This window comes from Sus scrofa, chromosome 13 (assembly GCF_000003025.6).
Source record: "Sus scrofa isolate TJ Tabasco breed Duroc chromosome 13, Sscrofa11.1, whole genome shotgun sequence".
NCBI lineage: Eukaryota > Metazoa > Chordata > Mammalia > Artiodactyla > Suidae > Sus > Sus scrofa.
Window position 1 is genome coordinate 66,679,782 of NC_010455.5, and position 26,225 is coordinate 66,706,006.

Consider the following 26,225-nt stretch of genomic DNA (forward strand, 5'->3'; position numbering starts at 1 on the left):
ACTGTCCCAGGCAACCCTTTTAATTTCCCTGTTAACTTTCTAACATTCACCACTGCCTGGAATTCTTTATTTATTAGTGTCTTGTTCACCACTGTATTCTCACTGCCTCAAACAGTGCCTGGCACCTAGCGAGAATTCAAGAAATATTTGTGAAATGAACAGATATGTAATGAGCCTGAAACACAGTGGGTGTTAAGTGTACGCGGGTGCCTTTCCCTTCCCCCATTTCCAGCACAGCCTTTCTCATGGGCAGGTGTATCACATCCAAGACCAAAATAAAACCCCAGATGAAACCAAAGGACAGAAACCTCAAACGAGGAAACCCCGAACGTAGGGGTTACGAGGCTTCCAAGACGGCTGTAGGTCTCGCCTGGCTTACTTGTGGGTCCTCCGTAAGCCTGCGGAAAGTCAAGCTCTCTAGAAAGAGCAGCATGAAGCTGGTGGGCCTGAGAGTAACTTGCTTCTGTCTCTGAGGCCCCAGGAAGGGTAAAAATATGTCCTGTGGGCAAATACTGTGTCTGGTTCATTCATACCAGGTCCCTAGGGCCCTCAGCACAGAGTAAGTGCTCACGGAATCCCTGTTAATGACTAAATGAGTGATGCTGGGGGGCTGGATGGCTGAAAACAGAAAGGACTGGCCGTCAGTGATCACAGAGGTTACCAGCTTGAGGCCCAGTGCCAGATACTGCCCAGTGCCACCATCTGACAGCACCTCCGATGGTCCTCACGTTGGGTCACACCCGTGCTCAAGGACCTGCGGCGGTTCCCACTGCCTCGGACAAAGTTTGGATTTCTTAGTCTGCCATTCAAAGCTTGCCTCTTTCCTCTCTCCCTGCTTCTCTGCCTCTATCCATTCATCCATCCCTCCCCTGGGACCACCCATCTATCTGTCTGCCCAACCATCCATCCATCCTTCCTTCCGTCTGTCCCTCCCCCCACCCCCCCACCTCTACTCTCCCCTTCCTCCATTCCTTCCTCATCCACCCTTTCATCTAACATTTACTAAGTGTTTCCCAGGGTCTGGACAATGTGCTAGATTCTAGGGTCAATCCAGCTCTTCACTTCTATAAGAAAATGATCATGCCAAATAGTGATCTGCAAATCCTGTCTGCTTCCCCTTCAAAACATACCCCGAATGTCACCACTTCTCATCACTTTCATGGTCTCCACCCTGGGCCAAGCCACCGTCTTCTTTTACCACACTCACTGTGGTAGCCTGCTCCCTGGTCTCTTTGCCTTGCATCCCTGCACCGCCACCCCCACACCATCCCTGCCCCTGCCCAGGTCTGTTCTCCATACACAGCCAGAAGAAGATCAAGTCTTCTGCTCAGAACTCTCCTGCTGTTCCTGTCACCCTCCAAGGAAAGCCGAAATCCCTGCCACAGCCCAGGAGGCCCTCCAAACTCTGTGGCCCCCACCCTGTTACCTCTGCCACCTCGTTGCCTCCATCCCCTCGCTCCCTCCTTTCCATGCCACTGGCTCCCTTGCCGCCCCTTGAATCCATTCAACATTTACCTACCTCAGGCCTTTGCACTGGCTGCTCCCTCTTCCCCAGACCCAGCTATAGGGCTCGCTCAGGTCTCTGCCCAATACCATCTTCTCAGGGATGCCTTTCCTGGCCTCCTACCTGAAATTACCCTCTTCAACTTCCTTCCTCTGCCTTATTTTTCTCCATCCACAGACCACTCCCTGACTTCCCACTCACTTGTACCTTTGCTTATTGCTGCTCTCCACCATCAGTACCTGAACAGGGAACGGGTCCAGGTACTCAGTGTGGTATGCCTGGTGCCTGGCACACAGTAGGCCCTCCACTGATCTCAGTGGGCTGAAAGAATGCCCCCCATCTTTAGGTATGGGTAGTCACTTCCACTTTATGAAAGACTTTCACATTCCTTCTGTCAGTGATCTGCCGTAATCTGATGATTATGTCTATTGTAATCATGCCTCGGGGCTCTCATTAAACAGATTCATAGGTTCTCTCTGAGCGGCTTCCCCTCTCACCATCTCCATCCCTTTCTCAATGGCCCCCATGACCCCAACATCAGCTGGGACTCACTGTGGCCTTCCCCTTACTGCCCCCACTCCCGCCAGTCCCAAAGCCTTGTCACCTTACCCTACCCTATTTGCCTGCCCCCTTCTCTGAACCTGTCCCCATTCTGCCCTTATTCACCCAGATACCCATCCAGTCTCCTCCTCATGGGCCTCCAGCCTCCAGCCCTGTCTCTCCAACTCATTACCCTCACTAGGGCCATGGGAGCTTCCAAATGGGCCAGTCTGGCCACATCCCCTCCCCCCCACTTAAAACCGGTCAGTCCACTGCCTTTGGCTTGGCCCTGCTACCTCTCGGCCGAGTGCTCACCACTCCGCCTGGTGCCTTCTACTGCTGGTGGCCTCCGCTCGCTTAGGCTGTGCCTTTGCCTGGGGCACCCTTCCCACATCCTACCTTCCTTCCAGCTGGCTGGCTCTTATTTATCCTTCCACTCGGCTGCGGCCGCGTGAGGCTCTCTCGGGGTTGCTCCCTGACAGCTCTAACAACGGTGGCCTCCTCTGGGCTCTGCATCCCTGCCGGGCTTCCCCTGGCTGGGCTGTTAGCACGGTGGTCTGCAATTACTCATGTCCCTGCTAGATCGAGCACCCCGGGACTGTGAGGCCACTGTCGTCACAGTTAAGCTGGGGCTCTGAAGCCAGCCTGCTGGCCGGGTGCCCTAGGGCAGGTCACTGTAGGACACAGAGCCTCATTCCCTCATCTGTAAAATGGGGGTAATAACTGCCAGAGGCATGTTGTACTAAATAAATCGCACAGAGCACTTAGAGCAGCGTTTACAAACACATCAGTTGCAGGCATTTGGATGGAGGAACCGGAATTGGTGTAGGGAAGGAGCCCAGGGCTTCTAGCCCATAGGTGCAACTGGTTGCCCTGGGTCTCCTGGTGCTGGACCCGGCCCTGGTGGGGGCTGGGCCAGGGGTGCCCACAGATCGCCTGTCTCTCTGTGGCCTTCTCCTTACTAAGAGGCCTTTATTTGCTTCAGTTAATTTTTTAAAAAATGTGTCTTATTTGGTTTGTGGGGTGAGGGAAGTGTCTTTTCAGGTTTGTGGTTAATGTCCTTGAGTTTTTTTCTTCTGACCTTTGTGCCTGTTTTCTGGCTTCACCTCCTGCCCTTGTTTGCATGAGGCTTTTTTTAGCTGACCTTTTGCATCTAACCTTTTTATCTGAGCTCCAACTTCCTGCTCCTCCTCTGGGTCTCAGTGCTACGTGGTTGGAGTCAGGGCGAGGACGCTGAGCCACGCCCTCCACATGGAAGGAGTGGGGAGGAGCACCCGCCCCCACGCATGCTCTGTGCCAGCCTGTGCTGGGCGCTGCATGTGTGCTGGCACCTTAAAGCAGTAATGAGTGCACAGAGAGGGCACACCGCAGCTGGTAAATGGCAGAGCTGGACGCTCGTAAGCCCTCATCATCTGCACTAGCCTCTGTGCCTCTCAAAGACTCGACAGCCATCAGGATGGCCATGGTACCCTAAGGAACAGAACAAGGCCATAGGTACAAATAAAATGATTGCAAAGAAAAGAACCAAAATCGCTCTGAACTTACATCTACCAGTTAAGTGAAAATACAAACAAGAGAAGGAAACGGCAAATTGCCAGATTTTGTCAAGCCTAAGTCAAGTTATGAGTTGCACCACGATTTTACACACTCCAAGAAAGAAAAAAATGCTTCTAATAAGAAACTATAACATGATTCAGGTTTTTTGTGTGTGTGCAGATTATGCCGTAGACATGAAACTAACACAATAATGTAAATCGGCCATACTTAAGAAATCCCCAAACTATCATGTGCTGTCAGCTGCAACATGTATCCCTTTCTAAGGACTGTGAAAATGTGGGAAAATGTGCATCCCCGAATCTCCAAAACAGGGTATCGACAGTGGTTGCATCAAGGAAACGTGGGATGTGGGGAGAGGAAAATTAGTCGTTTTGCGATAGACCCTTCTGTCCCATTCTGTTGGTTTCTGGAAGCATGCCGTTATTTTTGTAATTCGAATGACTGCAGTTTAAAAAAAGAAAATAGGTTTTCCAAGTGGTTGCCGCCTGATTTCTTTTCTGGCCACCTTATGGGCTGGGCATACAGTAATTGGCAGCTCTGGGTGCCCGGCTCGGGGAGAAGGCTGGGGGCGTGTGTGTGTGTGTTGGGGGGGTGCGGTAAGTATCAGGCATGCAATTTCCAGAGCATGGCCCCGGGGTGGGTCTCATCAGCAGAAATTTCCCTTTATTAAGCCTTGGCCCCAAACCCAACCTTGAGGGTTCTTCAAGCTTGAAAGTACATGGTGGAGCCACAATGTGGTAAAGCCCAACTTCTTAGAGAACGGGACGGGCGAGGGCTCTTCCTTCTGTACCATCCACTGCCGTGTGCCTTCCTCTGCTGAACCTGCCTTGCACTGCTGTTGCTACCTGGCCTTAGAGCTGTGTTTACACACCTGGCTGTCTGTGTACTGCCCCTCTCCAGCAAGAGCTTCAACAGCAGGAGACCATGGATTGCATCTGTCTCATTTAAGGCTGCACCCCTCACCCATCTCTCCCTCTCTGCCCCCTCCCTGGAAGACCTATGAAAGGCAGTGGGGGGTGTGAGTACGGGGTTCCTGGGCAACCCCCTCAATCATTTCTCCCCGTCTTACGGATTCAGGGTCAGCTGTGACATTGAAGAAGGACACTACTTTTTCCTTCACAGCTGCACAGAACAGAAACCCTCCCCCTGCCCCAGGCCCTTGGATATAAGAGTGAATGGAAACTTCCTCAGGGAGCTGTGTGTCTGGAGGGAAGACAGACAACAAACAAAAGAATAAATATGGAAAAGAATGTCCATTGTGATAAAGGCTATTAAAAAACAAGTGCTGTGACAGGGAAAGTGCTTTTAAGTAGACCAGGGAGGGCCTTGATGGGGACCTATGAGAAGGAACCTATAATATACAGATGAGGGGAAAGCAGCTCAGCATGTGCAAAGACCCTGAGGCAGGAAAGAGGCTGTTGAGTTTGAGGAATGGGAAGACCAGTAAACTATAGATGAGTGAGGAGAGTGGGCTTTGATGAGGGGCTTACAGGCTGTGGAAGGGGTCTGGGTTTTATTCTGTGCTCCATGGGAAGGACTGTAGAGTTTCATGCAGAAAGCCCCACAGTCTCATTTATATCATGAAAAGGATCCCTCTGGCCACATGAGGAGAACAGATGATTCGGGGAGAGCAAGAGAGGATATGGGGGACCCACGAGGAAGGTCATCCTTTCACTTATTCCACATGTGTTTATTCAAACTTTTTCTAATGAAATCTCTGAAAAACACAAAAATGAAAACAAACAAGACTCATCAGCTGGGACGTGACTCCAGAGGTCCAGGGTCTGCCACCCGGGAGCTTATAACAAACAGAGAGGTGGAAGTCTTCCTGAAGAAGGAGCCAGTTAAGTGGGTTTGAAGGATGGCTGAAGGGTGTTCAGGGATGGGCACAGCCTGGGCAAAGGCTCAGAGGTGGGGAAAAGGGTCAGTGGGAACAGGAGCTCCAGCTCAGTTTATACTGGAGTTCCTGTTGTGGCTCAATTTGTATGGAATGCCTAAATTCCTAATAAACTTAGTGGGTAAAACAAATAACTGATGAAGAAGAAGCTGGAGGAAGGGGCTGGAGGGCTAAGTCCTGGAAGCACTGAAGGGGGGCCAAGAATGGGGGCCAAAGAGTCTGAGCTCTATGTGCTTGGCCATAGAAAGCACTGAAGGCCTTGACCAGAGAGTGGCCACCAGATGGGCATTCTCAGAAGGTCCCCCTGGTGGCCATGGAGGTCCATGGAGGAGGCTGGGGCAAGACTCAGGGAGAGAGGCAAAGGGTGGGCCAGGCTCCCCCTCCCATTGTGATTCTATGATTCATAATAACACAGAGCTGATACTTCATAGAGCTCCCTACATGTCTGTTCTAAGAGCTTTACACCCATTCACTCGATTCATCAGTACAAGAACTCTATGAATTTGGTCGTGTGATTTACTCCCATTTTATAGGTAAGATGACTGAGGCACAGAGAGGTTAAGTCACTTGCTCAAGGTTACACAGCTAGGTGGCATTGGGGCTGGGAAGGAAGCCCAGGTTCTCAGACTCCAGCCTCCACTCTTAACCACTGCCCTTGGCTGCCTTCTCCATCTAGGATCCCACAATCCCACCTTCTGGGGTTTGGTTTCCCTGTCAGAGAAAACCCTCTCTGGACAGTGCACCTGGCTGCCTCCTGCGGCTGCAGGAATATACCAACAAGCCCCTCACAGCACGTGAACCAACCAGCTCCTGCTCTTGGCTCTCCTGCTGACTCGTGTGACCAAGGGTGAGTCCCCGGACATCTCTGAGGGATCTGGTCCCTGTCTGCCAAGTGAGGATGAGGATGTCGTCTTTGCAGGACGGACAGAACCGTGTCGCTAGCTGGGGTGATAACCACATCAGCGAGGGGGCATCTGGGAGGGGTTCACAGAGCCTTTGACTCATGCCTCGCCTCATTGCCATGATGGCTACAGCCATTCCCCCCATTTTAGAGGCAAAAAAAAAAAAAAAAAAGGAGGCTCAGAAAGGAACAGCCACTCACCCAGGGGACACAGCTTGTCGGTGGCAAAGCTGGGGTGTGAACTACACAGTACCTAGTAGGTGCTTAAGTAATATAGTCACCCCCTTCCCCAAATGTGGACCCAATGTGGCTCCAACTCTGCATGGGTTACCTGGGTCTTTAGGGGTCAAGAATAATGAGCAAGACCCGGTCAATTCCTGGGGTCCAGGCCTGTCACTGTAGAGGTGTCAGCCATCGGGGTCTCCTGAATTTCCCCTGTGCCCATGGGCAGCTGTGTTGGGGACATGGGCCCTGTTCCTGGCTTGATGTCTGGCCAAAGGCCTCGCCCTTTCTCCTGGAGGTTTGAAGTGGCATGTAGGCTTTGGGGGTGGCGGCCAGGACCATGGACAGAGTCCTGGCCTTCTGGGCTCTCACTTAGCAATCTTTAAGGCCTCTGCTCTAGGCCTGGGTCTCCCCTTGAGTCCAGCACGCACAGCAGGATGATGAGGGATGGCTCCCTCATAGGGGGCCCGTCCCTGCCAGGAGAGCTGGCCTGAGCTGCTGCACTTCCCCCAGCCCGGCTGTCTTCCTCTGGAAAGGGGTCCAGGTGTGGCCGTGGGGGGTGAAGGGACACATGCGCGGACACTGCTGGGCAGTCACGCTGTTATCCTTAGTCCAGGTTACTGCAAAGCTGTGGTGAGGCTGGGGAGGCCACCAGGTGAAGGCTCCCTGGCCACTGATCACCACCAGCACCTCATTCACCTTTAGCTATGGCAGCCCTGCTGCAGGGGTCTGACTATGGAGCTCAGCCTGGAGAAAGAAGCTTTGGGAGGTCCCGGGGCGAGGGGAGCTGTTGGAATTCTTTCTCCTTTGAACAGACTCCCGAGAGGGCAGAGAAATACCCACAAAATCCTGGACCCCAATGCCCAGCCATTCTTAATTCATTACCACCACCTGAGTGTGGGATGGCCATGGCCACTGACTCCTCCCTACATGGGGCGCATTTTTAGATGAGAGAACTAAGGCCCAGTGAGGTCCAAGACTGTGGTTGGTGAGGCTAAGCCTTGGGCACAGAAGTTACTCATGGTCCAGCCCCCCAGTTGGGCCTCTGCTATCACCTACCACCTTCTGCCGGGGGCTGCGCACAGCCTGGCATACGCTAAGTACTTAGCCACTATTGGTTTTATTGATTTACATTCTCTTCCCTTTTTCTAGATCCTCCAAGCTTGGAAACCCGAAATTGGCTGAGGGTGGGATGGGGAGAAGGGCCTTGTTTTAATCTGAAGTGAGTCATGTAAGTTGATAAATTTAGAAGTGGCCTAAAGAGCTCTTAATCTTCTGCCTTCAGATAGTTGCTAGGAAGAGGCTGGTTCTCAGCAACCTCTGCATTGCAAAAATACATGACAGTGCAGACGTGTTGGTGCCCCACCTGGGTCCCCCTCACTGACCTGAGGAACCGTATTCCAGCTGCTGGGCTGCTAGACCTTCTTCCTGCCTCCTCCTCTGAGAAATCATCCTAGATGAACAGGGGCTGCTGAGGTCTGAATCTGGTTCCCAGGGACTCTCCCTTGAAATCCATATGCATAGGCACACACTGCTACAGGCTCATTCCCTCCAACCCCGACCCTTCCCTGTAACCTTGACTATCAGCAATGCCTGGGAAATTTCTAATTGCAGACATGTAAATTCCCATGGGGCCCATCTGGCCCCAAAGTCCTTGTTTCAAAGATGGGCAACTGGTGTCCAGGGAGGGACCATGACAAGTCCAAGGTCATTTGGAGTGTATGTTAAGGCTGAGTTGCGCCCAGGTCTCTGCTCTCCCTCTCCTGCCTCAATCCATTCTGTGGCCCTGGTACAGCTTGGTGGCTGGACCAGCTGGTCAGCAGGAGCTCTTGCTCTCTCCAGGAGGGAGTTTTGCTGTGTCAACTCTGCAGAAGCCACGGAGAAGGCACTTGGAGGTTGGGCAGTGCTGGCGGGGCAACTTGCAGGGTGGTTGGCAGGCTCTGCTGACCTTGGGCACAGACCAGCTCAGCTCAGTCCCTTCCCCTGTACAGTGGTGAACAGGCAGAAGCACTTCTGGTGAGACCCCAACCCAGCAGACACTGCAGCCAGCGGCAGCTGCTTCTCAAAACCCTCCCTCTCCTGACAAGAATCTCCTTTTCCATAAGAACCACAGAGTCCTGGATGGACATGGGCGAGGAGGCAACATCAGGCTGGTACCTGGATGTGGGGGTCAGGTTCCAGCTCTGCAGCGAGCCAGCTGTGTGACCTTGGGCAAACCAATGTGCAACTTGGGCCTCGGACACTCCATCTGTAAAATGAGCGTAGTCTGTCTTATCATTTTATTGAGCCCAGTGTCCATTTTAGCTACCATTTGTTGAACTAGAAGAGACTCATTAGGAGTTCATTAAATAATAATTGCTTACACTTCTGTCAAGCTTTGCCCTAGGCACTTTAATTTTATTTAATTCTCACAGCAATCCTAAGAATTGGATACTTCCATTATCTTCATTTTACAGATGGTGGGACTAAGGCACAGAGAGGTTAAGGAGCTGGCACAACGTCACACAGCAAGGGAAGTAGTGGAGCAGGAGTTGGAATTCCAGAGTCTGTGCTTTCAGCTCCTTCCTGCGCTATAGCCTTTGTTGTTTGCTTTGAGCTGCCAATTATTAGGCACCTACTACATATGGGTACTCTGCTAGGCAAGTGATACCCACATGAGCTCACTGACTTCTCACATCAGCTCTGAGAGGCTGGGATTCTCACGCCCATTGTTTCAGAAGGGGAAACAAAGGCTCCTGTGAGATGTACAGAAATGCCCAAGATCCCACTGGGACCGAGCCGGAGCCACAGAAGGGAGACTGGTTTGTTCCCACCAGACTGGTGCCTCTAAGCCCTTTATGGGTTTTATCTTATTTACTGTATTTCACTGAATCTAAGATGCCTCCCCTCTAAGAGGCAGCACTACTTTACATACACTTAAGAAAGAAAAAGGCATGGCTGGTTCTGTTGTGACATCGTACAGGCACCCTGTGATTTAGAGATGTCAAAACGTGCGCTGGGAATCCATGCGATTCAGCTTTAATCATAATACCCTATAAGGCAGACACTGTTACTGCCCCCATTTTACCGAGGCTCAGAGATGCAGGACACACATCTGGTTGGAACCTGGCCCCAGATTTGACGCTGGGCTGGCTGGGCTCAGACTTGGTCCTATACCGCCATCTCCATCCCTGCTCAGGCAGGCCTGGTGGGACATTGCCCTGTCCCCAATACACATTAGGACACGGAGCAGACTCAGCTGGAAACCAGAGCCCCATGTTTCCCCAACAGCTGCCCAATGATCCCCCAACCCTCCACGGCCTCAACAGAAGGTGGGGACAGCTCAGCTCCCAAGATACCCTGGAGCCGGCACTCAGCCCAGAGAGGCAGGATTACTGGCAGACAGGCTGCAACCGGAGTCTCTGGATGGTGCCCCCCACAGGCCCTGCCACGCAGCCCCTGGGCAGCCAGGTGTGACTGGCGGAGCAGCCCAAGGCAGCAAGGCCACCGCTTTATAGACAACTTCCCTTATGGTGGCAGAAGAGCCCTGGAAAGACCCTTCCTTTCTTGGAAGCCACATGGCTCTTGGACCCAAAATGGGGTCAGCCCTTCACAGCTTCCCCCCCAGAGGCTCTTCCAACCACAAGCTATGCTAGAGCAAGACTTCTCTCTGGGTCTTTGAAACCTGATTCCACCCCTCCATGGACCAGGATTTGCCCCTTCTGAGGACATCTTTAAAGAAGGCCCCTGGGAGACTTTCCCCAGAAGCACAACAGAAATTTGACATCTTTCCAATGTCTGACATGATCAGGGCTCCACTGGGAACAGTTTTCTATCCATAACGTCACATACACTATCGTCTTTAACCCCACTTTACATGCCAGGATGCCAAGCTCAGAAAGGCAAATCTACTGGCTCAAGGTCACACAGCAGTAAACACTGGCATCAGGATTTAAATTCAAGTCTTTCTGATGGCACAAGAGGAGGCCACTTTCACGTCCATTTCTGGACAGGGCCTCCTCTGCATGACTTCACCAGATGCTCACTCACCAAGTAACAGTATGATAACAACAACACTGTTATAACCCCAACTTACAGACGAGGAACTAGCTTCTGAGCCTTCGCCTGGAACATAACCCCAGGCTAGGCGCTCTACTTGTCTCTCATAACAACTGAGAAGGTGGGTGCTAATGGTAGCCCATTGAATGGAGCAGTAAACTGAGGTTAAGGCAGTAGTTCAACCACATACAGCTATTTCATGGTTGAGCTACTTATTAGGATGTGGCTTGGAAGAAGCAATTACCCTCCCACACATTACGCTAAAAAACATTTGTAAAGTGCTCAAGGATCCATTCTAGCTATTAGTAATGACTATTACGATGAGCGATTTTGAACTTGGCAGTTCCCCACAAGGCGGGCGTTGCTGCCCCCATGCTCCAGATGAGGACACTGAGGTTCACAGAGAGTAAGCGGCAGTTAAGAAGGGACCATGGGCTCTCAACACCCTGCCCTGCACCCTGCTCGCTCACGCCCACTCTCAGCTCTTCTCTCTGGGGTCCAGGAGCTCGTAGGCCCTGGGTGAACACGGTGCTGGCTGGAGGTCACATCCTTTGGGTTCCTGGCTATGGGCAGCCGCCATGCAGCTCCAAAAAGGAAGAAAGGAGAAAGAGCCCCAGAGACTTGGGTTCAGTGCCAGCTCAGCCCCTCACTTCCTGTGTGACTGGGGCACTTCTTAACTCCCCAGGCCTTGGCTTCTTTGTCTATAAACTGTGTGGTAGTGAGGAAATGAGGCACCGTGCCAAGGCCTTCCTAGCAGTAAATACTCAGTATGTACCCTTGTCCCAAGACCCCCCATGGACACCAAACTCCGAGGATGCTCAAGACTCTTATAGAGGGTCCTTCGTACCCATGCGCTCCACGTCTGCGGCTATGGAGCTGACTGTCTTAGTGATTATAATGGGGTCAATAGTATCCCCCTGCCCCCATTCACATCCACCTGGCCCCGCAGAATGTGACCTTATTTCAAAATAGGGTCTTTGTATGTGTAATTAAAGATTGCAATCATTCTGGATCTAGGGTGGGCCCCAGAGCCAATGATTGGTGTCCCGATGAAAAGAGGAGAGGACCAGACACACAGAGGGGGAGGTGAAGATGGAGGCGGTGCTGGGCTGATGCAACTACAAGCCAAGGACTGCTGAGGACGGCTCTACTGCCAGAAACCAGGATGGCTCCACATCCTCAGGGCCTCCAGCAGGAATCTGCCGACACCTTGCCTTCAGTCCTCCAGCCTCCAGAACAATGAGAAAATAAATTCCAGCTGCTTTAGGCCACTCAGTCTGTGGTCATGTGTCATAGCAGCCACAGGAAACAAACACAGTAGTTGTAACGACTGCTGCTGCTAAGACCGCGGCCTCCCCTTGGCAGGATCTCCCAAGGGGAGAGCATAGGACCAGGGTGCTGCCACAACTTGCCCAATGTCACCTGCCAGTGACTGACGTGGGCCTGGAAATCAGCTGATTCTCAGACCAAGGCTGTCTCTTCCACACCCAGGGACCTCTGCAGCCTTAGGGACCCCAGTCCTGGTGGCCCACCCCCTGGCCCCAATAGGCCTGGCCATCTCAACCTGCCTCTGACCCTGCAGAGGTTTCCTGGCTTGTACATGATGCTTCCAAGGTCTGGAGACCAGGCGAAGCCCTTAGCACATCACCCAGCACATGGTATGTTCTCAGAAGATACTGAAAGCTTGCCCTATTTTTCATTGTTTCCATACAGCCGTCTGGGTATGGCAGTGAAAGGGGCAGTCTGGGTAGTGCAGTCCCATTTTACAGCTCCAAAACCAAGGCTTGAAGAGGCAAAGTGGCTGGCCCAAGGGCACACTTAAGCGGCAGAGGTTGGTTTTGAACTCATGGGTTCTGATTCTCAATCTCAACAATTTCCATTCACTAAACCATAAATATGGGCCACACCCTGAGCCTGGCTCTCGTCCACCCGCCCCTCACCATGGCCTGAGAAGTGGGTCCCACTGTCATCCATTCTACAGACGGGTGGACTGAGGCTCCACCCAACCATCTGGAACACCAGGGCCTTGCCATCTCTGTTTACGACCAGCTCTTAACAAGGGGTAAAGCCAGACAACCAATTGTCTCTGTCCAGGGGGACGTTCTCCCTAAATATTTTGTTTTAGCCTCCTACAGGGAGGGGAAATGAATTGCTACAGGTTCAAGGTTAGGGCTTTGGAGAGGGCAGAGTGGGCTGGGGGCCTGGGTTCCAGGCAGAACCCACCCCTGCCTTCCGCACTGCACTGTGTGCTCCAGGCAGGGCTGGGGGAGGGAGCCTGTCCACAGCCGCCCCGCCCTTGTGTGTGTGCACTCGGCACCCAGCACCTGCACCCACCTCCACTGCAGCCCCTTGGGAGAGAAGGGAGGCCAAGAAGAGCCACATTCTGTACCTCAGGCTCCCCCAGGCCCCAACCTTGGCCCTGCACCTATTCTGTGACAGCTGCTTCATACACATCATTTAAAATCTTCCCAACCGCCCCGCTTTCAGTCTCTCCCCCTTCTACAGAAGGGAAGACTGAGGTTTACAGGGAGGAGCCACACCCCACTGTCCGTTGGCTGGCTGGGGATAGGCCTCACCTGGGCTCAAGGCCAAGGCTGGTGAGTCTCCTTGGAGCCCGCCTCCCAGCCACACTGGATTTAAGGTTGCCCCACATGATTTAACGGTGTGGGCTGAAGCCAGCAGCACGGGATGGGAACAGAGGGCTAGAGATGTGTATTTCATATCCCTCTGCCACCAACTTGTCGGGCGCCCTCAGCTCTGCAATGTGGCAGGAGCAGGGAACAACATGGTGCCTGGGTCACCCCAGCTCCTGGATCCTGTGGGGGCCCCAAGCCCATTCACACACACCTTGGCTCTCGCGGTACAGAGCCACAGAGATGAGGAGCCTTGAAAAGGCACCCCTCAGGTCCTCCCGAGTCACTGGGGTGACCCAGAAATCTAGCCCTCACCAGATGATTTTTTAGGCCCATTCATGCTTGAGACTCACAGGCCTAGAGGTTCCCCTCCTAACCTTGGCCAATTGCACCTGTTCTGGCTCCCGGCGCTGATGGCGGGCCAGCTCTGTGCACAGCCCTCTAGGACTCCAGGCCCCTCGCCACTGTGGGCTAAGGGAGGGCAGGAACATGAGGACACTGAGGTACAGAGAGACAAAGCGACTTGCCCAAGGTCAAGGTGGCCAGGAGCTGTCCCAGGGCCTGGTGTGCTCATCCTTTTAACTTGTACTCAACATCTGGGGAAAACCAGGGGCCCAAAAGGCCTCTGTTGCTGCATTCCTGGGACCTGAGAGGAGATGGCAGGACTCCCCACATGCCACGAGTACAGCGTGATCTAGGACAAGCCCTTCTCCTGGCTGGGCCTCAGTTTCCCTCTTATAATTGGGTCTGAACAAGAGAACTTCAGAGCACACGTCTGCTTGACTTTCCAAGTGCTGTCACTTCCACAGAGTCAAGGGCTGGCAGAGCTGTCCAGCTGCCAGGGACAGGGCCACACTGGCCTGCGAAGGGCTCTGTCTTCACCCACAGGAGACCCTCTGGACCCTTTCTTGGAGCCTCACCCCCAAATCCTAAGTTCTTGGCCTGTTGGTGCTCAAGACGATGGCACCCCGAATTGGAGCTGGTCTCAAAGATGAGGGTAGTGGAGGAAAGGGTCTAAGAGGGTAGGCAGGGCGCCTGATGGCCTGCGTTCTGCTCCATCTCTGCCACGTTCCTGCTATGTGACCTTGGGTAAGTGTCTTCACTTCTCTATGCAGCTTCCTCATCTATAGCATGAGCATAATAAGGCTATGGGTGGCTCACGTTAAGTGATGCATGCAGCGTAATTAGCTCAGTGAATGCCAGCGAGCTTATTATTATCTACCCTGGTCCCTTGACCTGGTCCTGTGAGAACAGAGAGAGGGGCCCAGCACTTAGGTCCCTCTACAGCCTAAGCCATGGCCCCAGCTCTGAGAGAACCCACACCAGTGTGCTGGTTTTCCAGGGCCAGAGAAGGGAGTTGGTGGGGTAGTTGGGGGTCCTGGTGGTCTGGGCCATTGGCAGTAGCCGCCCCTGCTCCCTGCTCTGTTTCCTTTCCAACTCTGGACAGCCTACTCTGCAGAACATCAATGACCCAAGATGGCTTGCTGAGCCCAATCACTGTTCCCTGGGAATGTGGGCTGTCCCCACCTCAGGCCTATGGCGGCCACTTGGGAACAGATGACCCCCTGTCCCCATAGGCAGTCCCCTAGGAAGCAAGCCTCTTCCCAGCACCCAGAGAGGCACCTTCACTCCCATGGAGGATGTCTGGTCCCTGAGGGATGGGTGTGTGCACATGGCACTGGTGGAGGTGCTGCATCTGTGTGCCTGGGCCATTTCTGTACCTGTGTAACCTACAATCACCTGTGGCCACATGCCACCAGGCCGTGTGGCCTCCAACAGACAGACAGGCACGTAGATGGCACTCAGGACATCAGATGTGTGTGCCTATCACTTTCACCTCACACAAACACATGCCACACTGGCAGCTGCTGCAGGGCACTGTGGTATGCAGGCTGCTTCACCCATGTGCAGCTGACTGCATTCCCAAGGTGGTGCTACCTGCATGTGTGGGCACGCTGTGTTCACAGGTATAAGTGCATGCGTGCGTATGTGTGTGCATTCTGTATTTGGCAGGTGAGCGGTGCTATTCAGGGATGTGAGCTGTACTGACATGTGCTGGGGTGTACCTGTGGGCACACCACCTTGTGTGTATGATTTGAACATGAACTAGGCACTACTCTGTACTACATTTCTGTATGTGCCCCTGTGCAAATCTATAGATGTGTACATGCCCTGATGAGCATGGGACTGGGAGTATGAAGGTGGCTGAATATACGGGACATCAGCCTTTCTCCTGGACCTCCCGCCCAGCCCGGCAGGGTTCCCCCAGAGCTGTAGCCCCTTCCCTGCCACTGCTCCTTCAACGAAGTTAACAGGCGGAAGCCCGGGGGCTTGTGCTCCAACCCCCTCCTACTGCACACGTCAAAGGAGAATTTCTCCGGATGGCGCCCGCCGCTCCTGGAAATGCCCCAAACGTCAGCTCTGCCTCCTCCCAGCAATCTGGAGAGCAGTGTAGGCAAGTAGGGGAGCCCGCTCTGTGCCGGGCAAGGGGGGTTCAGCATCACACCAAGACCCTCTGCTGGCCGAGCCTGCCTGCTCACTTACCCTTCTGAAGGTCGAGCAGGGCTGGGCCTGGTGGGGGCCCCAGACCCCTGGGGCCTTTCCTAACTGTGGAAGACCAGACCCGGAGACCCCTCCCCACACAGCCTGGGTGAGCAGAGGACAGCCGTGGCATGGAACAGCCACTTGGCTACAAAGGGTGGTTGCCCACAGCACCCACCCTTGGGGAGTGCAGAGGTCCCCCTGTTGGATTTCCCAATCTTGAATCTACTGGAGGGCAGGGAGGAGCCCCAGGTGTCCAGGGCTCAGCCAGAGCTTTGGGGCAAAAGTGCCAACTCTATCACCCAGCATGACTGCTGCAAAATGGCTCGGGCACCCTGCTCCTGCCCTTCTCCTGGTGGGCTCAGGGACCCGGGACTTGTCCCTGCCACCACACACCCTGGCTGGCCAGACCTGGTGGTCCCGGCACACAGCAGCCCACCCCAGCAAGGGGATCCTCCATGGGAGCCCCCCCCGCCGCCTCTTTTCTGGGACTCTGGCTGTAGTGGGCAGGGGGCACCTTCTGGTCTTCCGTGTCTCCCTGGGACAAAGCTGAGGGAAAAGAACCTTGCCCCCCACTGCCAGCTGGCTGGCCCTTGCGTAACAACCATCAGGGGCATTTGCTGCCCAGAGGCTGCCGGAATCCACCTGAGATCCCTGGCATCTGCCTGTCCGAGGCCCCTCTGCCCGTGTCCCCAGAGTCCCAGCCTTTTCTCCCCCGTCAACACACAGACAGACCCTCGCACCAGTGTCTCCTTCAGCGGCGGCTCCCAATGCAGCCTCAGCTGCTGTCAGATAAACAAGCTCCGCACCACCCCCCCTCCACGCTGCCACCGCCGCCACCATCAGCACTGAGAAAAATCAAATGAAATGAAACAAAATAAAATGGGTGAGGGAGGAAGGGGAGAGCGGAGTGGGGCGCTTTTTATTTTTTATTTCCTCATGCTGGGGGGTGCCGGTACTTACTTGGCTACGAAAATCACCACAAATCCGGCACGGTTTCCAGGCGGGCAGCCCCGTAATCGCGGTGCGGCAGCTGGTGCCACGGCTGAGCCCAGCCAGCGTGCCCGGGTCCCTCTGCAGACTGTACCATCCTGCCCGAGCAGGTGGGGGGGCGGGGGGGGCGGAGGCGCCGGCGTCGGCTTCTAGGAGAGCATCTCGCCGGCAAAATGCAATCTCTGGGGAGGCAGAGGCCGCCCCTGCCACTGCGCTGCCTGAGGGTGGGGGAGGGGACGGGAGGACCGGGGAGGGACGCGGGGAGGGCTCTCTCCAGTGGGGGGACTGGGGGAGGAGAGTGGGGGGCGGGGGTGCGTGGACCGAACCACCACGGTGTTGTTTGCGGTTTTAATTCCTCCCACGGGATCATGAGGAACTGAAGCTGGCAGAGTCCCAGGAATATGCCCCGCTCCCCCGAAGTAAGAGGGAATGTCAAGGGCATGGTGAGGGTAGGGTTGGGGCTGCGCTGGAGGGGAGGGGGTCCTTCAAGTGCTGGAGGTGGGGGGCAGTGATGGAGAGGGGAGCACTTTGCTCCAATGGCCCTAAGTCATCCTCTACTTTCTGGGGGACCCATTCAGCTGGGCAGGGGCTCTGGTGCCCCTCTTTTTGATCAGGACACCCCCAGACCTGGGGGGCAAAGGTCACATGGGGAGCAGTGAACTCATCACAGACTAAACACATCTATAGTTGCAGGACCAACGGACCAAAGCCTACAGGGAGCTTCCTGCTCCTATGGAAACACAGTCCAGCAGCCTGCTGCCCACTGCCCATCCATAGGCACTCCCACCTTCCTGGGGGGCTGCAGGTTTGCAGAAGACCCCACAAGGGGCCATTTCTCTGCTCATAGGTGCCCACTGGCAGGGGGTCTGCTCGTGTCCTGTGCACCTGCAGGGACATCAGTGATGAGTTGGGGGGGGGCTGACAATGTCCAGAAGACCCCAGGGACCCCTCAACAAGGAGTCTGTGGGAAGAGATTTCCACAGCTAGCTGTCTGCTTCTTCCTGCCTCATCTTTGGCTGACCTGCTGCACCTTTAAATCCAGACCAGTGGGAGGACAGCCCGGGAGCAAGGCTAGGTCACAGTGGGTGAAGGGGTTTCTCTCAGATCTGGAAGCCTCCCTCCTATCACCTTGCCCACTCCAGGAGGGGTGTCCTGCTTGGCAGGCGGGCACTGGAGGTGCAAGAACCTTCAGGACAGTGTCTCAGGGCACCTGTCAGTGTGGAGGGGGCGCGTGTGGGGGCAGGAACAGGGCTGGGGGTTGCCAAAGGAGGCAGCCCCAGACAGAGGCTTCCTCCTTCCCCCACCCCCACCCCCTGCCCACTTCTGAGCTGCCCGCCCAAGCGTCCCGAGCTTCTGCTCCATCCCTGAGCTGGCACAGAATATCAATTTGTCTCGTTAAGCTGAAAGTCTGCACTGCACCAAAATCAGAACCCGGCCAGGCAGAGGGGCCTCGGGAGGCAAAGAGCTGGGAGCGCCGGTGGCAGGGCCCCTGTCAACAGGGCCACGCTGATGTCTCCTTGCCCTTCGCCAGCTAACCTATCAAGGGGGCCCACTCTGCCCCTGGACTAGGCCGGGTGAGATGCAGGGAAGCTGCCAGAAGCTAAGGGTGCTGAGTGGCTGGGTGGCCCTGGGCTCCTGTGGGGCAGGCAGAGAAGATGCCTGGCTGGGATTCTACAGAGCAGCCCAGGATGTCTCCCAGGGAGGCTCTTGTGCTCTGCCAGTAGCCTGGGACATGGAGCTCCCCCACGGCCCCTTCTTGGGGATGCAGAGGGGGGACTCCACTGGCCCCTCTGGCAGTCAGTCTCTGAAGAGAGACTCCACTTCAGGAGGGGCCGGACCAGGAGTAATCCCTTCCCTAGGGCCCAAGGGCAGCAGTGTGGGGCCATGTATAAGTGTCTGAGACAGTGCGGTGAGGGTGAGCACAGCCTGGCCGGCTGAGGGGAAGGGCCTGCCGCAGCTCCCATCTGGTTGGAGCAACCGTGTCTGGGCCAGGAATCCCACCGTTATTGCCATGATATTATTGGGGGCAAACCACTTTCCCTGTGATTATAAAACAAATAGCTCCACAAGGCGCCGGTTATGAGCCACATCTCAGCAATAATAATCCCTTTCCTGTCCAGCGCACTTTAGTTCACAAAGGCCACCTGCAAAACAGTAAATCACTTGTTTCTCCAAATACTGCTGGAGTGGCTGCAGTGGGCACCCATGTTATGGATGAGGCCACAGTGCATGGCTTAGAGGTGTGTGATGGCCAGGACAAGGTCTCTTGGCCATAAAGGGGTAAACTGGAACTGCGACCCAAGCCTGAGGACCCCAAGCCCAGGGCTCCCTACAGGTTAATGTCAGCATGGCACAGGCCACCTGGGAACCCCAAAAGTTATGCACTTGGAAGTCCTAAGTCCTGCGTGCCACTGGCCCCTGTGAGGGGCCGGCTGGGCCTTCACTATCAGATACCAAACTTTCAGGAGCTCACAGATTTTGGTTCTCAGGATTTAGACTAGCACTGGCTAAGCGGCCGTCTTCTTGGTATTTCAGGCCTGTGTGCTTCAGCCTCTGCATCCACATTCCAACTCCAGGATATTCCCTAACTTTTAAGGCAGCCCAAACGTTAGAGTTGAAAGTTTTTTTCTTATGTTAGGCCCAGGAACTCCTATTCATCCCTCAAAAGTCCAGCTCAAATGCCCCTTTCTTGGACAGACCTTCTGGATTCCAGCAACAGAATTAGTTCATGACTCTGGCCTAGCTCTGATCATAGCATAATGTGATGGTTTCATATCTGTCTCTCTCACAGGGCTGTGACCACCTGAATTCTGTCTCCAGAGTCCCAGCTCCCAGCTCCCAGCATGTAGTAGGTGCTGCAATGAAGGCTAGAATGAGTGTGCTGCTATGTGATTTTGAGTTATCAAATACCTAAACTAGAAAGACTCCTATCTAATTCTTCCGTTATATAGTTGAGCAAACCGAGGCCTCAAGAGAAGGATATAAGTGGCTTGCCAAAGTCATCCTTGAGGGTCAAATCTGGCCACAGACACTGTCCCCTGTCCTGCTCCCCTCCTGTAGCAGACACACCTGGAGCCTCTAGCCTATCTTTCCAGGATATGTTGGGGGGCAGGAGGTTCTGGACAGGCAGAAGTGTTGTGAAATCAGACAAACAATGGCACTAGTGTTGCAACTCTGGGAAGATTGCAAATGACAGGTCAGGGTCAACCACAGGGAAGAGGGGGAGAGAGGCAGGAGGCCAGCCAGGAGGACGACCCACAGCTTCCACCTCCAGCATGATTTGGCTTATGGTGGACACGGCTTGAGGGTCAGAGCTGGGGAAGGTATGAGAAATTGGGCAAGGGGTGAGGGGAGAGCCGGTCCAGTCAGATTTCGAATAGTGTTTAGTTGGCCAGTTTTCTCCCCTGGGGGCGGGTCCTGGGGAATTGGAGAGGGTCAGTCACCCAGGAATGAGGATGGGGAGCTTGGCCCGGGCTGATGGAGGCAACCTGCATAAGGCAGACTGATAAGGTAGGTCGTTCAGACAGGCCTGAGGGAGGCAGAAGTGGATGCTGCTGGAGGTCAGCTGCAGCATCTCAGGGAGATATGGGCTCCCTGTTGCCACTCATCTTGAGGGGAAACAGGCTAACCCTGCCAAGCTCAGGGTCTTCTGCAGCCTGGGCAGGAGCCCCGGGCAGCTCGCAGTCAGCTGCTGTCACAAAGAGCTGCTGGCTGGGTTGCTCAGGATAAGCAGGTATTGCCAAAAACACCTCCCATCCCTGCCTTGTCTGACTCCCACTAATCACTCCCAGAGAGATGGGGCTTCTTCCCATTTTAAAGCAGAGAAAGCTGAGGCCTGGAGATTTTGAGTGAACTGCTTAGGAGTTACAGAGCCAGTGAGGGCCAGAATGGAGTTTCGAACGCTAATCCATCCCATAAGAGCTTTTGACCCATCCCTCTGTCCTTGCCTGAAGTTACCCAGGTCTGAGCCATGTGACTCCCTCTCCCAGACTCATGACCACGTGGCCCAGCTTTTTCTTAGTCCTCCCTCCACCACCTTGGGGTCCTATACCCACTCCCACCAAGATCTAAACCTCACCCTCAAGACAACCAGACCTTGGGCTGAGGCTTTGTGCTCAGATAGATCTGGGTTCATTTACTGGCTATGTGACCTCAAGCAGATGACTCACCTCCCTCAGTCCCAGTTTTTTCATCTGCAAAATGGGATAACCTTAGTAACACCTACTTGGCAAGGCTGCAAGCTGAAGGTGCATGGCAGCTATTATTAATAGAAAAAACATGGGGGCAAAGCTTCTTTCCAAGGCCCCTGGGCAAGGCTGGGGGCATGGGTCCCTTTAGCCCCTAATCCTACTGGTACTTGCTGGTTCTCAGATACCACTGGTGGGGCCAGGGCAGGGCTGGTCTCTAGGACTCTGAAGGCCCAGGCAGCCCTGCTGAGACTTGAACCCAGGTCCTAAATTCCCAGCTCCTCCCACTGAGTCTTCTCCCTTTGTAAAGAGGGTGCAGGCCTGCATCTGGCTAATCCAGCCACCATTCATATTGACATCCTACCATGTGTTTCATATGGTGTGACCTTTGCAAAATCCTGGTCCTATTTTTACCTCCCATTTTACAGATAAGGACACTCCCATTTTACAGATAAGGTACAGAGAGGTGAAATGATGTTGCCCAAGGTCATAGAGTGAGTAGGGAATCAGGGCTGCGTGAGGCCCCACTCTGAGCCCAGGGACCCTCTGGGAGGTGGGTGTGAGCCTGGGTCCAGGGATCCACGTGGGATCCACATTTCTCACAGACCAGAAAACCTCAGCCCAGAGGGCCTACCCCAGCCTTCCAGAGGGTGGGACACATGTGCAGTGATGGCTGACCTTACCACCTCTCTGCAAGGTGAGGGGTCAGGAATAAGGGGCCCATTAGGGAGCTGGCACTTTCCCACCTGGTAGGACACAGTGCCTAGTGGGTCAAGAGCTACTCTGGGCAGACTGTTCTGGAGGAGGCGGCCTTTTCCAGGCCTGGGAAACTGGGTCTCATCCACGTTACCCCTTCAGGTTGCTGCTGCCTTGTTCATGCACACACTTGCACACTCCCACACCCGTCCATCACCCCTCTTCCCATTGGTCTCCCTGCTTCTCCTCCTGCCTGCCTCCTCCTTTTTACCCACCCCTGCACTTTAAGAAGCTTCCTCAATTCCTCTAAACCCTTCTTTGGCTTCCCTGTCCCCCCAGCACAAAACCCAGATTCTGCTCCACAGCTCATGAGGCCTGGATGATTATTCTAGACCCCTCCCATTACCTCTGTCCGCTTTCCCTACATCGAGCCTTCCCTGCTTCTGAAACACACCCCCACATTTCCATGCCTCTTTGCATGCACCGTCTACTCCACCAGGGGTGCCTCACCTCCCCAGTTCTCAGCCAGGAGAACTCTTTACCCTTCGAATGCAACTCCAGCAACTCCTCCTCCATGAAGCCTTCCCTGATTTCTCCTCCATCATCCCTTCCCCACAAGAAGAACTGTTTCAATTAGCTCTTTTATGTGCATCTGTCTTGCCCATCAGGCTTGGAGGCTCCTTAGGTGTAGGGAATGGGTCTCATTTGCTTGTTGTGTCCCCAGCACTGGGCACAGAGCTCAATAAATGTTGATTAAACTGATGAATACAGGTTTGTCGAATGAGAATGCAATTCCCCTAGTGGTTTTAAACTGGCATTTGCATCTCTCTACAGCTCTGGAAATATTCTTTGGGCTTGTTTGGAGGTCCTAATTTAAAGTTGTTGTTTCCTGAACCTGTCAATGAATGAGGTTCCCTCTGGGTGCCCATTTCACGAAGAGGAAAAGACCCCAATTTCTTTCAGACACCCTTGCCCAGAGATGTCTCAACTCAGACAAGGATGCCTGAGCCCAGGACTGGACCCAAGGTGAGCTGGGCACCCAGGGAAGAGTGCCTGCCCCTAAGTGCTCCTTTCCATCTACCTACAGCCTGACATTTCATCATTAGAAATTCATTTCTTTGAATTATTCAGTCAGCAAACATTTATTCAGTCCTTACTGAATGTGAGGCACTGTGCTGGAGTCCCTATTTAACATTCGTGTATATGCATGTCTGTTTTCACTCCTGCTGGAAGGCTGACTCCCTGGAGGAAGAAGAGGAGGAGGAAGCAGAGGGAGTGGAGACAATGAAATCAGGAATGCCAGAAGAGGGAAGATGATTTGTCATTTGCTGAGCACCTACTGTGTGCCATGCACTTACCACAAGAGCTGTCATTTACTCCTCATCACCACCCCATGAGAATTTAGTGTTCTCGGTCCTCGGTGTAGAGGAGAAGAACAAGCCCAGAGTGGCTTGCCTAAGGGTGCACAGCTGCGAGCATTCAAACATAGCAGAGCCTACCTGCAGCCTGTCATCTCTGTAGGCGTCATCCCACTGAGGAGGCAGTAGGGACCCAGAAGGGAAAGAAGATGTCCCAGAGAGGGTGGGGGCAGAGGGGTTAGGGTTGCTACCTGCTGCCTGGCTGGAGAGCTGGCCGCAGCTGGGTTGTAACCAGTAAGGAGTTTGGGCATGAACACGGCCATGTCTCTGGCCTGTGGGTCATTAGACGAGGAGGGAGTCTGCAGGGGCTGTGTCAACTGTCTCTGCTGAGTGTTTCCTGTGTGCAAATGAACATACGTAGGAACACACAATCGACCTGCTGCCTAAGAGGAGAGGATCACTCCCATTTTACTGATGGGGAAATTGAGGTCTGGAGAGGGGAGGTGACAAGCCCAGGACTACACAGCTGGAGCCTGAGTGAGAACTCAGGTCTCTCCTGGAAGGCTCACAGAGGGGCAGCAGGCTTGTGGGTTTATCCCACAAGAGGTTTCCGCACCGTCAGCCCTCTCAGCGGAAGTGACGTCCTTGTCACTCAAGCTTCCGCCCTCTGGGACTCGAAGGGGCGCTTCTGCCACAGCCCCTCACTTCACCCAAAGGTGGCAAGGAAATGGGGGTGGGTGCACAGAGCTTGGGAGCTGGACTAGCTCAAATCCTTCCCCACCCTGATGGGCTGAGTGACTCTGGGCAGATCTCTTGATCTCTCTGGCCTCAGGCTCCTCTGTAAAATAGGCATGGCACCACCTGCTTCCTGCTTCTCTGTCCACTCACTTGTTCAACAAATATCCACTGACATCCACGACTTGTCAGGTTCTGTGCTAGGTGCTGAGGATACAGTAGTGGGTTTAGAGACAGTTATGAAATGAAATGAATACACAAGCCAATGTACATCTACAAAGGGGTCTGTGATGAAGCGGCAGAGACCATGAGCATGCTTAGCAGGAAAGTCTCCAGTAGGAGTGAAGGAGGAGTGGGAGAAGGTTTCCCCGAGGGGGTGGTGAAGGAGCAGGAGTTCACTAGGTAGAAGGAGGGGGTGGTGTTCCCCACAAAGGGATTGGCATGTGCAAAGGCCCTGAGGCTGGAAAGGAGTGGAAAGGAAGGGCGGATGACTAGAGGGGAAGAGGTGGCAGAGGAGCAGAAGATGGTGGGGGCCTTGTAGACCATGTGACAGATCCAGACCATGTGCTGGGAGTAGGAAGAACCTTAGAAGGGTGTGAAGGATTAAATGCGCTGAGGACCATCAAGCGGCGGTGAGGGCCTGCCACAGGATAGACTTCCACGGTGTCGTGAGACAGCCGCACCATGTAACCCCACCTTCCACAGGGGACGTGTTGATTCAACAATCCAGGATTGGGGCAGGCTCTGAGACAGGGACACATCACCACGGCTGGGAAGATAAACACATCCAGTACATGTGCACAGACTCTCAGATGTGCTGGGGGCTGAGACGAGCACCCAGCAGAAGGAGAAACAGGCCAGGAGAAGTGAAGGGGCCTGCGCCCTGGGGTCGAGGGTGACTGAGATGAGAGCTGTGGGCTCAGGACTCTCAATCCAGGGCTCCCTCCAGGGTCTGACACTGCCTCTGACGGTAGCTCTGCTGGAGAGCTACTGGGCAGAAGACACGGTATTACTATGAATTACGAAGAGCTGAACAGTTACTACGTGATGGGTACTTTTTTCCCTAAGAACTTTTCATGTTTTGGCTCATTTGATTCTTATGCTTTAAGATAGTTTTGATTTTGACCCCCATTTTACAAATTGTAAAACTGAGGCACAGAGGGGTCAGGTAACTTGGCCAAGGTTGTTCAGGAAGTGGTGCTGGGATCTGAACACAGACATCTTCTTCCTATATGGTCAGAGGTCTGGGGAATGCTGGGGCCCTCCTAGGGTGTCTGGCAAGTGACCAAAGGGAGCAGGGAAGAACTGAGACGTGGAGTCAGAGCTGCGCTGAGAAGGGAGGATGGGAAGATGAACTGTCTGTGCTCAGGAGGTGGGCGACAAGCAGTGCGGATGGAGCCCTGATGGCCTCCAAGTCTGTCCCCACAGGGGCATCCCTCTTTCTTCCCAGAGGGAATTCCCTTTGGGATCTGCCTGTGGAGCTGGTCTGTGTGGAATCAGGGTCTGTCTGGGCTGGGAGATGCTGCTGTGCCCCCCGTTGGCCTACCCTTCCAATTTACAGATGGGAAGCTTGAGGCCCAGGCAGGCAGCTATGTGCCCTGGGCACACTGCTGCTAAGCCAGGGCTGGGAGGCAAGTGCTGGCTCCCGGGTAGCCCTTCAACCCTATGAGAAACCTGCCCTGTCACCTTGTGGGGCCACGTGTTCAGTACCCATCTTCATCAGACATGGCTCCAAGAGCACCTGCACCAGAGCCAGGGCCACCCTCCCAGGAGACCCTGCACCCATGGGGCCCTCTGTGAATGGGACTGCCCTTAGGGCTGAGCCGCTACTCTCATTACAAGGCCACCGACAGGCTGCTCCACGGGGTAGGGTGAGCCCTGGATCAGGACTTGGCCAAAGTGGGACTTGGGCTAGTGGGTATTTCTTGGGTATATGAGGCTGTTTCTTTCTGCGGGACCCAGTAGAGGACAGCAGAATCGAGCAGGGGCTCAGGAATCAAAGGGAAATGGGATTGAACCCCAGCCCTGCCATTCACTATTGGGTAGACTGGAGCTAGTTATTTGGCCAGTTTGATCCTCAGTTTCTACATCTGTGAAATGGGAATAATAATAACTACAATTATGAGAGTGTCGGAGGCATGGAGGAGTAACATGTATGCTCCTGGCACACAAGCTCAGCAAAGTCTGGCTTGCTTCCTCATCTCTTTTCTCTAGGGTGATAACACTTTTAAGCTGTAGGAAATCTGGTCTTTGATTTCAAACAAAATGAAAGAGACTCTGAAGGTATCACTGGTTCACTTCTTTCGCATGAATTGAGCACATACTACGTGCCTGGTGGGGTGGGGACTGCCTCCTGGGGCTCTGGTATAAGAAGGGAGTGAGGGAGGGAGAGTGTAGGGAGCCCTGGGGGTTCAGAGTGGTAC

At 54.1% G+C, this 26,225-nt stretch overlaps 1 protein-coding gene across 13 annotated transcripts in view; it reads right to left on the reverse strand.

The window, feature by feature from the left end:
- The window catches only part of ATP2B2 (ATPase plasma membrane Ca2+ transporting 2), a 370,618-nt gene that overhangs the window by 153,274 nt on the left and 191,119 nt on the right, over nt 1–26,225 (reverse strand). The window contains exon 1 of one of the 13 annotated variants that reach the window (XM_021069322.1): nt 16,797–17,033. The exons of 10 other annotated variants lie outside the window; for them this stretch is intronic. The gene's annotated coding sequence lies outside the window, so the exon portion shown is untranslated. Of the gene's footprint in view, nt 1–16,796; nt 17,057–26,225 lie in introns of those variants that run through there. 2 more of the 13 variants (XM_021069330.1, XM_021069333.1) reach the window with 2 other exon arrangements.